Source organism: Mustela lutreola, chromosome 3 (genome assembly GCF_030435805.1).
Source record: "Mustela lutreola isolate mMusLut2 chromosome 3, mMusLut2.pri, whole genome shotgun sequence".
NCBI lineage: Eukaryota > Metazoa > Chordata > Mammalia > Carnivora > Mustelidae > Mustela > Mustela lutreola.
In genome coordinates this window covers 4,328,124-4,340,478 of record NC_081292.1, presented here as the reverse complement: position 1 = coordinate 4,340,478, position 12,355 = coordinate 4,328,124, and the positions used below count along the sequence as shown (strand labels likewise).

At 51.3% G+C, this 12,355-nt stretch overlaps 1 protein-coding gene across 2 annotated transcripts in view; it reads right to left on the bottom strand.

Moving 5' to 3' along the window:
- COL22A1 (collagen type XXII alpha 1 chain) overlaps positions 1-12,122 on the bottom strand; it is a 236,355-nt gene extending 224,233 nt beyond the window's left edge. The window contains exon 1 of one of the 2 annotated variants that reach the window (XM_059165553.1): positions 11,672-12,122. The gene's annotated coding sequence lies outside the window, so the exon portion shown is untranslated. The remainder of the gene's footprint in view (positions 1-11,671) is intronic. The other variant, XM_059165552.1, reaches the window with a different exon arrangement.
- Positions 12,123-12,355: the final 233 nt, after the last annotated feature.

Sequence of the window (12,355 nt, the reverse complement as noted above, 5' to 3'; positions counted from 1 at the left end):
ACCAGAAGAGCTCTTCCAAGCCGGGGGGGCTCCGTTAGAGTCACCCCCTGGGTCCCCGGAGTGCAGTGAAGAATCAGCACCAGAGGCAGCCAGCAGAAAGGCCCCTGCTGCCACCGAAGGAGGTAAGGAGGGAGAAAGGGGGAGGGAAAAGGTCAACCACCGCCCACACCCTCACCAGGTCCCTTGGGTAACCACGTGGGACGGGGGCACGGATTGCTCTTTAGGGCTGAAATGGACGGACTAGGCTTGGTAGTCCCTGAAAGTGAACAGAAAGGCATGGGATGTGGCCATGGTGCGTTACGGGACCAGAGAGGGGGCTCTGATCAGACACAGCTGAGAGCAAAGATGGGGAACCTATGGGGTTTGCTTCCCATATGCCACCGAGCTTCTGCTGCCAAGCATTACGGTTAACCACCTCCTGGATCTGACCGACAGGCCTGACCGGTGACTAGGAGAACCATCGCCCACCAGCGATCCCCTCAAGGCTGGTGGCAGTCCGGGTCAGACCTGATTGTACGTGGACTCCGCTAAGTCACTGAGCTCCAGCCATACAGCAGGTGCACAGCCGCGCCTGAAAGGCCCCCCAGACAGCCTCGTGTGCTCAGAGTCCCCGTCCCCTTTCACTGTCCAGAAACCCCAGGCCACGACGTTGCTCAGGACCATGTGGTTATCCATGGCAGAGGCTGGATCAACATTCGGGGCCACACTCTCTTGGGGGCTCCCGGCTGCCTCCTAAAGGAAATCAGGACATAAGTGGGAAGGACCACCCAGGGCAGACTGTGGGCCCTGGAATGTCAGTGCTTGGAGCTTTCTGCTGTAAATAACGCGCAGGGAAACGCTCATTGACTTTGAATCACTTCCCCAGTTCCAGAAAGGTGCTCAGTCTGAAGGGCTTCAGGGCAGTGGGAAGAGAAGGGCCATAGAACTAGGCACCCTGAGACCACTCCTGTCTGTCCCCCTCTGTGCCCCTGCCCCCCCAGGGAAGGTCTCCTGCCTGCCCCCACCTCTGCTTTAACCCTTCTAGACTCCTTTCTTCTGGAAGCAGATTTCACTTCTTGCTTTTGCCAAAAACTCCTCTCCATGCTCCGTTGATGTGGTTCACGGGAGCGTGTACCTTCCGCCTGGCCGGTGGGGTGGCCCGAGACCAGACTAGACCAGTGTAGACCCCACATCCCCCCAGATGCTGGAATAGGAGAGGGTGAAACAGGTAAGCAAGCTGGGCCGTCTCTGGGCCCTCCGCGGGAGTTTCCAGAGAGAGGTATGCTTCTACTCCAGGTGCCAAGTTTAGAGATACTGAAGGCGATCGTGACACAGGGGAGCCTGATGGAGAATGAGGCCGCATACTGGGGGAGGAGGAGATACCATCCATCACTTGAGCACCCACCCAGTGCTGCCCGAAGTTCAGAGGCACCAGAGCCGTGCTGCCCAGAGCAAACCCTCCCGGCCTTCCCTTCTTCAGCTCAAGCCCATTTGCACTGTGCTTTCTTCTCTTATAAACCACAGAGCAGGCGTGTGCTTAGCTAAGCCCTCAGGTAGGGCCCCTGCTCTCTGGAGCTCACCCAGGCTCCCGCACGCAGTGTCCCTCACTCTACAAATGTTGTTCTCACTCTTCAGCTTGCCTCTGGTTCCCAACCCAGTTTAGACAGGCTTTCCCAGAAGGGCCCAGTTCAACTCCTCTGCAGGGCGGACTTCCCAGACCCATCCAGATCCCCCACCTGCATCCCTCCGGGGCCAAAAGGGCAGCCCAGGACAGGAGGGCCCCTCCCTTCAGCCCATGCAAATGCTCTTGAACACTCCACTAGTTCATTCTAACATCTCAGGGATGCCGCACCCCGTCCTTAGGTCTTTTGCACCTTTGGTGCTGCATTCGTCCCAATATTTTCTTCTTTTGCTTCTTTCTCCACCCCCCCCCCCCAAATACACTGTGTCGGGGCATTTCACAAGAGACTGTCTCAGATTACGGGTCCTAAGGACACAGAAAGATATTTCTGTTTAACTTATTTTGAGCAGCGTCTGGTCTGATGAAGCAATGGGTATAAATAGTGCTCTAGCCCCCACACTGATTATGAAGGCTCCCCCTTTCCTAGGGGAGAAGGATGAAGTCCTGGGCCGTGCAGAGGGGTTGGGTGCTTGTTGCAACAAGAGGGAGTGAGGCAGGCGTTAGCCATCTTCAGATGCGGAAGCTGAGGGACAGGGCGGTTGCCAAGGGGGATCAGGTGCTTGACTCCCCTTTCCCAGGGAAGCATGGTCCTCCCTCCCCATGAGCTCCAGCAAGTGGGTTTACAGTGTCCCCACCTTTAGAGACCCTGGAGTCTCTGATCCCCACTCTGCTGGAGGCTGTGTGCTCCACATAAGCTCTGAGGACGGTTTCCCTTCTGAGAAGGAGATTCCTACCCCTGGACCAAATTAGAAATTCCTATGTCATACTCTGGGTTTTCAAAGGGCTTCTCACCATCAGCACAGAGTTTATCGGACGAGACAGGTCTGTTCCTGTCAATTCCCGCCTTAAAGTTTTCTCTTTGTGGCCCTTCTCAGTCGGACCCCAATCTCCTTTTCCAGGTTTATGGCCCCCACATCTGACCTCATGAATCTTATTCTCCAAACTCAAAGACTTCTCCTTCTTCCTCCAACACCCCTGTATCTTCTTCTTCTTCTTCTTTTTTTTTTTTTTTTTTTTTTTTTTTATTTATTTAACAGAGAGAGAGAGAGAGAGATCACAAGCAGGCAGAGAAACAGGCCGGGGGCGGGGTAGGGGTGGTGGAAAGCAGGCTTCTTGCTGAGCAGAGAGTCCGATGTGGAGCTCCATCCCAGAACCCTGGGATCATGACCTGAGCCTAAGGCAGAGGCTTAACCCACTGAGCCACCCAGGCGCCCCTCCCCAGTATTTTCTTTTCCTGAATCTCTGACATTGCCTCTGTGATGCTTTCTTTTCCTTGCCAGGCAGACTCCTACTGAGGCTTCAAAACCCAGCCTATATGCTTTCTCCTCCAGGAAGACTTCCCTGATTTCCCAGGCAAGAAGTGTGTCACTATCTTCTTTAGGCTCCCACAGACCCTTAAGTTTTAGCACCCCACAAGTGGTATTAAATTGACCTACTTAGGGGTGCCTGGCTAGCTCAGTCAGTAGAACATGGGATTCTTGATCTCGGGGTTGTGAGTTTGAGCCCCACGTTGGGAACAGACATTACTTAAAAGTAAAAAAAATCTTTAAAAAAAATAAAATAAAACTGACCTACTTATTGGCCTATCTTTTCCACTGAGCTCCTTTAGACCTAGGGACTGTGTCTCTGGTTTCTCTTCCTCTGTGCCTAGATGGTGACGGGCACACAGCAGGCCCCCCCACGGAATGTCACGGAAACAAATGAATCAGTGGGTTGAGTGTCTGAACTATATTTAACTGTGTATTTCACTTAGATAATAATAGGAAGATCTTATATTCTCTAAAAAATTAATTTAAAAAAAAAGTAACCTTGAACTTGCTACTCCCTGCAAAAGAGTAAACTTGTAGATTCGCACAGGACTTACAGTCTTGCCCTATTCATTAAGAGTGTTTCTGTTCTTCCGAGGTACGGCCTCAGACCCCACCACGTCCCTGTCGTTGTGCAACCACAAGTGTGTGAAGGTGGTCAGGCATACATGGGGACGCACCAGGCTCACGGGCTCTGCAGGATCAACTTTCTTCCCGATAGAGGGCTCTGAGCTGTCACAGTGTGGGGTCCTCCAGCTCTGTTCCTAAAGGAGCCCATGGCTTTGGCATCACAGTGCCAAGACCCCAGAACCAAGCTGAGGAGAAGCCCCAGAATGTCTCCCCATCAAGGGGATCTGTGGGAAGAGCTCCATTCATTTCCACCGCACCCTGCAGTACCCGGCAAAGCCGAGCTTTGTAAACACAGCCTGGGCATTCCCTGGTGGGGGTTTGCAACAAGAGGGACAGGAGAAAAGCCTCTAGAAAAGTTTTGTTTGAGCAAAAGACCATCACAAAGCCGCCCCCTTTCCTTTTCACCTGAAAACCCATCCAGACATGGCTGACGGAAACGTGGCCGTGTGGATGAACGCGCCCACTCACTCATTCCTCGCCCCGCTCGTGTGTTTGCCTCCTCATTCACCCACAGCATCATGCCCCCCAACCCACCCACACAAATGCTCACTCATGCTACAAACACTGTAGCCCCACCTACCCCAAGGCCATGCCAGAGTCCCCAAGATAGAGATAAACAAGGCAGAGTGTCGCCTCTGGGACCCTCCCCTGCAGGGGGATGGCCCAAAGGAGAAACAAGCCATTTAAAATGATGTGGTGAATTCTCTTCCTCCTAGAATCAGCTTAGGTGTTCCGGCTCTCAAAAGCCCTCCGTGAAAGCCCAGCCCTGACAAGTCACACTCTGACACAGAAGGGATGAGAAGAAGGGAAGGAAGCAGCGGGGAGCAGCGGGGAGCAGCGGGGAGCAGGGACATCTGCATTTATCTTGTCTGTAGACGGGTCTTTAAATTTCTCCAGGTCTCCCCTCCTACATAAGGTGATGACTACATAGCTCCAGGACTGTTGCAGAAGTCGGGGGGGTGGGGTGTGCACAGAAACACTCAGTGCCCACGTCTACACTGTGGGAGTCCTTGGTGCCTGCTAAGTGGTTGACTGCAGGGTCAACTACTTAGTGTTCCTCTGTCGTCCCCAGCACAGAGTGCCTGAACCCTCACCCTTAGCGCACCGAACATTCTGGCATCAGGGCTGTGTTGCATCCATCCTTCAGTCCCTAAGCACCCCTACATTCAGACCATGATAAATGGTAACAGGATGGACCCTTGTGGGAAAAGCTATTTTTTTTTAAAAAAAGATTTTATTTATTTGAGAGAGAGAGAGAAAATAGGAGCAGGGGGAGAAGCAGGAGGAGCCTGATGCGGGGCTCAGTCCCAGGACCCCAAGATCACCACCTGAGCCAAAGTCAGATGCTTAACCGACGGAGCCACCCAGGCCCTCCAGGAAGAGCTGGTGTTAAATGACTAACCAGGGGCACCTGTCTGGCTCAGTGGGTTGGGTCCTACCTTAGGCTCAGGTCATGATCTCAGGGTCCTGGGATCGAGTCCCGCATCGGGCTCTGTGCTCAGCAGGGAGCCTGCTTCCTCCTCTCTCTCTCTCTCTCTGCCTACTTGTGATCTCTCTCTGTCGAATAAATAAAATCTTTAAAAAAAAAAAATGACTAACCAAAAAGGCAAGGGGCTATAGATATTTATATTTACATATATCCACACAGCTACTAAATCACTTTGTAAGGGGATGATCTAGTGAGTTCAGAAACTTTCTTTTCTAGTCTAAGAACAAGCTAGTGTGGCTAAAGGGAAGTCCTGGGGCCCAATGACCTTGTAAAGGTAGAAAATTGACCCATGATCACCTAAGGATGTCAGACCTGCTCATCCCCAGAGATCCCCGACCCCTAGGCTAATACTCGGTGCTATCAGAGCTCCCTCCCTGGGCTCCTGCACAGAGAAGTTCTATTAAAAAAAAAAAAAAAAAAGTATTTATTTGAGAGAGAGAAAGAAAACAGGAGGAGCTATAGTGAGAGAGGGAGAAACAGGTTTCCTGCTGAGCAAGGAGTCTGACTTGGAGCTTGATCCCAGGACCCTGGGATCATGACCCAAACCCAAGGCAGATGCTCAATGGACTAAGCCACCCAGGTGTCCCTGCCGGGAGATGTTCTAAATGGTGCTGGAAACCATGTAGTTCGCAAACAGGAGGGTCAAATTCAGACCTGAGCCAGACCTACTGTTGCTAGTGTAAGCCCAGTCCCCGGGCTCAGTGTGGGCCTCAACAATGGGCAGGTCCCTGGGCTGCCTGGCCATCAAACAGAGCCCCTCCTGAGCGGCTGGTGTTGAGCACACCAGTGGGGGGGACACCATGCCAGGTGGCGTAAATATGCCTATGACTTCTCCAATATTGATATTGCACTCACTGACTTAACTGTGATTTAAACTAAATTGCAGGGGCACCTGGGTGGCTCAGTGGGTTAAAGCCTCTGCCTTTGGCTCAGGTCATGATCCCAGGGTCCTCAGATCGAGCCCTGCATCAGGCTCTTTGCTCAGTGGTGAGGCTGCTTCCCCCTCTCTCTCTGACTGCCTCTCTGCCTGCTTGTGATCTCTCCCTCTGTCAAATAAATAAATAAAATCTAAAAATAAAATAAAATAAATTGTAATTTCTTAATTCACTACCTACTTTGTGCCAGGCACTTAATTAACACCATTCTGAAATTACATTGTTCCATAAAATCAGTTGTGTTCCCACTGTGTCCAGCATTGTGTAGACACGGGCAGTTCATAGATAAAGAATGTGAAACCCGTCATCTAAAGGAATTCATTGCCTAGTGGCAGAAACTGACAAGCCCATCATGGGTTACAGGAGCAGAGGACGTGGAGCTGCCGGCAGCATGGGATGCTGGGGTCGAAGAACCCAAGATGCTCAGAAAGCCCAAGCGACTTGCCCACAGCAGCTCCAGAGCAAGGAAGAAGGTTAGGTTGCCATTAGGCGTTTCTCCTGAGGCCTGGAAACCATCCACCCAGGGCCTCATTCTGACCATGAGTTTTGCTGAAAGCGAAGGGGGGGACCACTGCACCACCGCCCAGTGCACTCCCAGCAAACATCAGACCAAGCAGAACAGAATACAGTTCAACCTTTCAATTATTAATGGAGTCCAGTCCTAGGAGCCAGACATTGTGCTACATAAACTTGTTTTAGAGCTCATTATTATTGTTCCCAAACTGTTCAAACACTGGATTTTGATTGATGTGTGTGGTTTGGATATAATGTTGCAAAAGGCTATTTGCCACAATGTTACTATTGGTTAAGGGGAGGGTGGTAAGGGGTGAATGCAGGGGTTCTCTAACCCTGCCTCATTTACAACAATACACTTTTATTACTTTTATAATTTAAGCTATTTTGATGAGAAATATTTTTTTTTAACAAGTAAAAGCCACTTCAACATGGTGTATTTGCCTCTTTGTATCAATTCCATACATTTACCTTATATACTCAGTCTGGAAGTTTGGGTAAGGGCATGAGCTTTCCACTAACATATGGGTTTGGATCCCAATTCTGCTGCAGCTGACCCATCGCGGGACTGTCCAAAGCCTTGGTTTGTCTGTCCACACAGCAGGGAAGAGCAGAGCTAAATTTGCAGCAATAAACAATGTAAGAAAGCCAAACACCCAGTCTGGCACCCGTTGGCCTTCAATCTCAGATAGGCTCAGGGTCACATTATTTTACTTTTTACAGGGCTCAAAAAATGTCCTCAGAAATGGGATTTAAATTATGCTAAATAGCTCCAAAAAACATGAAATAAGGACTGGCCAGTGGAAGCAGTAAAGACAGCTCCCATTTCAATAAAAGAAAGACTTTTTCACCAGATATTCAACAAGGCATCGGAGGCTGCTCCGGTAAGTGACGACTCCTCTGCCCCTGAGGTGGACCAGGAGAAGGTGACCAAGTACCTTAGAGATGAGACACTGGAGGCAGTCATCAGATAAGGAGATTGGGCGACGTGGCTGGGATGCTTCTAGAACATTCTTCAGGTGAAAGAGCCCTTAGAAGGAGGGATTTACCAGGTATCTGGCAAAGCCATACACAGACACTCTGAATCCACAATCACAAACAAGTTTGCCATTGTTTTATTTTTAAATGACACATTCTTTTATTGTTTAGGTCAGTTTGCTTTTTCTTGTCTTTATGGACTCAGGAGCATACTGTCCCCAATAGCTTGGCTGCCAGGCATTCAAGGCCAGCGCCAATGTTCTCTGATCAGTCGCAATTACAGCAGAGGCTCTCCCTCGAGTTAGTTCCAACCAAAAGATGGTGTCAATTCCTCTTCTCCACAATATTTTATAATGAACCAAAGTTTAAATAAAAATTAAAATGATACTCTCATCTCTACCAGAACATAGCCAGAGTTAACTAGAAGGAGCCAGCTTCCAGGAACCGGGAGTATACTGTCTTAAGCACCTGGCCTCAGTCTCGGGCAGTGGGAGGGAGCTCAGCCCTCAGCTCACTGTGTCACAGAAGGATTCTGGCATCTTTGCAGCCACAACGCTGGCAGGTCCAACCTCCACATCTTCCCTGGGTATCCATCAAGACTTCCTGTATTTTGTACCATGATACTACCTGGCATTCAGCCTCTCATGAATGCTCAGTCCTGAGACCTCCTGAAAACATGAACATGCCCACTTCCTTTGACCCAGAAACCCTATTCCTTGGGAATAATCAGAGAATGTCACGGCAACACGTGGGAAATTGCATGCACGGAGAGGCTCACTGCCCTACCACGTGGGACTGTTAAGCTCACCCACTTGAAGGGATTTTAAGAAGCAATATAAAATGGTGCCAACCCTGACCAACATCCACATATGCACACACACACATATGTGTGCAAGCCCACACATGCACAATGCTAAGTCCTGGCCAGGAAGACAGAGGGCTACTTCCTCTGTGTCCCGGCACCTCATGAGACCTGAGTTTGAGACCTGCCTCTCTCTGGATAGGAAGCAGGCAAGTCCCTCATGTCTTCCTGGACTCTGTTTCCTTATCTGTACAATGGGTAATTACACTTTTCCTCTTCTATCTATCTTGGTCTTCCTCAATTTTGCAGTTATGTTTGTCATGCCTCCTAACACGCATCCAATTCTTTTTTTTTTATTATTATGTTCAGTTATCCAACATATAGTACATCATTAGTTTTTGATGTCATGCTCAATGATTCATTAGTTACGTATAATGCCCAGTGCTCATCACAACAGGTATTCTGTTCTTGAGTAGTGGATTGGCTAACGACTTCGGGGACCTTTCCCACCTAAAAATGACTGTAGGCTCTTCTCATTTTCTATTTTCTGGTTCTCCTTGCAGGTCTGCATCCCAAACAATGTTCCATTCTGAGGACAAGTCCTCCCAGCCTGAAGAAAAGGGCCTTTGTTGAAATAACAATGGACTTTGATCCCCCAGAAGTGGCTTTGAATCCTGACTCCGCATCCCCTCTCTCCCTGTCCTCAGGTAAGTGGTTCAAAGCCTGGTCTTCCATTTCTTTGCTGATAGATCCTCGATAAGAATGCCACCTAGAGCACCCACGTCCTGACTCCTAGTGACCGCACACACAGCCTGTGCTAGCCTTCAGCAGCAGAAGCAGCACTGAAGGAAGAGAGGAGGCAGGAGGGGACCAGCCAAATTTTGAGGCTGGAGAGGAAGCCCTTAGTATCTCAAGCCGTATCTCAAGCTGGGAAAAAGACTTTAAATGTCCACCAGGCCCAAGCATTCAAAGTTCAGCTCAGCCCTCTGCCAGCTATTTGGAATGTCCATCCAAGCTTGGTTGAAATACCTCCAGTATCGGGGGACCTTCTCCCCCAACCATGAGTGGATCCCTTTGGTCCCTGCACAGCTCTCCCTCCTGCACTAGAATCCAGAGTCCAACAACACTTCCCTCACTAGGACCTCAGACATCCACTTTGGGAAGGAAGAGAGCAGGTCAGCTGCATCTGCTCCATGACATTCCTGCAGGCCACCGCGGCCACACAGCTACTGTCCTCCACACCCGATGACCTTTCTTGGGGTGGTAATTATCTTGCCATTTCAGTTGCGGCTTCTGCTCCCAGGAATCCTGCTTTCTCTCTACTTATCTGCACCCCTCTAGAATGGAATCAGAGGGGGACAGATAAGCCGGCACTTCGAGTGTGAGCTAGCAAACTCCGGGGTCCAAGGAGACCCTCGATGGTCACACAGACAACCGCGGACCAGCGCAGAGGACACACCCCTCACTGAAGTGGGTGGCCGCGCAGATCTCATGCAAGGAAGAAGCTGTCCCGTCTTCTCATTTTTCAAGAGAAACCAAAGTTTACAGTTTGTACAAAAAGTCTGCTGAACAGCTTACTGGCAAGTAATGAAATCAGTTTTAAAACAACCTGTGAGGCGCCTGGGTGGCTCCATTAAGCGTCTGCCTTCGGCTCAGGTTATGATCTCAGGGTCCTGGGATTAAGTCCAGCAGCCGGAATCCCTGCTCAGCGGGGAGCCTGATTCTCCCTTTCCCTCTGTCTACTGCTCTGCCTACTTGTGCTCTCTCTCAGCCAGATAAGTGAATAAAATCTTTAAGAAAAGATGAAATAAATAAAAAAATAGCACAACCCGGAAACATTAAAACTCTGGCTGAATAAGTCCGTGATTTGCTTATTGAGCCATTCTGAGATGCAGAGAAGCTTTTTCAAACACTGGGTGAAATTTGGAAGCACCAGGAAAACCACTTACAAAACCCTGTTCTAATTATTTTAAAAGCCCCCTGGAAAGAAACCCTTCCTAGTGTCCAGTCTCTTGCCTGCTGAGAGCCCCAACAACCACAGAGCGACAATTTCCCAAAGTCATGGTCGGCCCCTCAGCAGCAGAGGGACAAGGAAATCTAGGATGGGGTGCAGGTGCCACCTCTCTGGGGAGTTAAGGAGCACAGGCTTCTGAGACATGGTATTTGCCTTCCAGAAGCCCTGCTCTTCCAGAAGCCTGCCTCCGCTCCCTTTCCATCACCTCCACTTGGCCGATGAGGACACTGGGGATCACTGGACAGTCTGTGAGCTCGGGCAGCCCCATAGAGCGGCAGGGTTAAGAGATCCTGTCCTTCACTGAGGAGCCCAGCCCCTCTTAGAGGCCTTGGGCCACACCGAAGCCCTGGAATTTAGAACTTTGCTGAAACAGAGCAATTAACAAAGAAACTAGAAGGGGTCCCAGGGTTCCTCCCAAAGCCAGGGCGTCCTCACGGGCTGTCTGGGATTTTGCTGGCACTGTCAGTGAGAGCGACTGGGGGCTGGAATGGCCTGTGCAAGGACAGAGGGGACAGAGGCACTTGTGCAGAAAGCTCTGGGCGATGACCCAGTAGCGGGAGGAAGTTCCGTGGAGAGGGATGCAGCCCAGCGCTCCAGGACCAGCCCACAGGGGGCCCCTTCTTCAGGAGATGCCCGGTAAGCCTGGCCGCTGGCATCTCGGAGTCTCCATGGGAGTGGGGAGAAGTGGGGACGCATGATAACACCACTAATCCAACTTAAACTTCATCACCTGCGACCAGAACCTCTGGCCTGCTACATTGGAGGACGGGCAGAAAAAGGGGGCAAAAACAACCCCCCTCCTGGCCCTGGGGTTTGCTACCATTGAGAGAGGAGTAATAAACTGCTCAGAAGGAAAGAGATCTAAATTTAGGCTGAAAAGTCAAAGTTCCTTGAAAACAATGCAAAACTGAAGGTACGCTGTTCTCTCTCTCCTCCCTGTTTCTCTTTTTCCTTCCTTTTCCCCCTCCTTTCTACTGGAAGGTTGAAAGAGGCTGGGAGATCTCAACAACTTTGAGAAGTAGCAACTTGGAAAGAAGACTCTGTCTCTGACACACCCCAGTCATTCCTGGGCTCCTGCCTTCCCAGCGGCTCACCTAAAATCAGACAGGCAGCTCCTTACTGACTGCTTCTTTTCACTCTGAAGTTCCCAAAGCAGAGACCTGTCAGCTCAGGACGGAGGTCCCTCCGCAGTTCAAGCCCCAGAAGGACACCGCTCAGTCTGGAGAGGGCCTTCTGCGCAGCTCCAGGCACTCAGGCCTCCCCCACCCTCACCCAGGGCAGACGGGCCCAAGCCTGAAGCCCCGACACCTCCACAGCCTCCAGAGAAGAGACCCCGGCCTTACCTGGCAAGGGAGAAGCTCGAAGGGGTAGCAGCTCCAGCTGCAGTCCAGGGCGGGGATCCCGCAGAAGCAGTGTCAGGAGAAGCAGCCAGCCCCAGGCAGCCCCCTCCTGCGGGGAGGGGTTCACCGGCCAGCAAATGCGCTCACCTCCCTCCCCCCCCCCGCCCCCAATTTTTTTTTGCAATTTCAATCTCCAAACAAAACTTGGAATAAGCTTCCCCCAGGCCAGGGGGCCCGAGAAAGAGCTAGTTTTAAAACCAGTAACTACAGAAATACCGTAGAAAGGTAAGTCTCCCAACTTGGAAAATAAAACAGAAAGTGCTGGAGAAACACAAACATAAGGAAAGGGGAGACAGGTCCTCCGGGAGAGCAGCAGCGGCGCAGGCAGCCCAGCTGCTGCTCAGGAACAAAGCTGCTCGGTCCCCCCAGGGGCAAAGTGGCCCGGGCAGCGGGAGCCCCCAGCTCGGAGCCAGGAGGGCGGAGCCGGCGGTGGGCGGGCCCGCAAGGAGGGCGGGCAGGAGGGGCAGCGGCGCGGGGAGGGCCGAGGTCTGTGCCCCGGGGGGCGGGAGCCGAGCGGGCTGGAGGGTGCGCCCCTGCGGGAAGAGGCAGGGGCAGCTTGGCTTCCAGGCAGTGGAGAGGCCGCCCTAGGAAGCCCGGGACAGGGGCTGACACTCCCTGTCCAGTTAT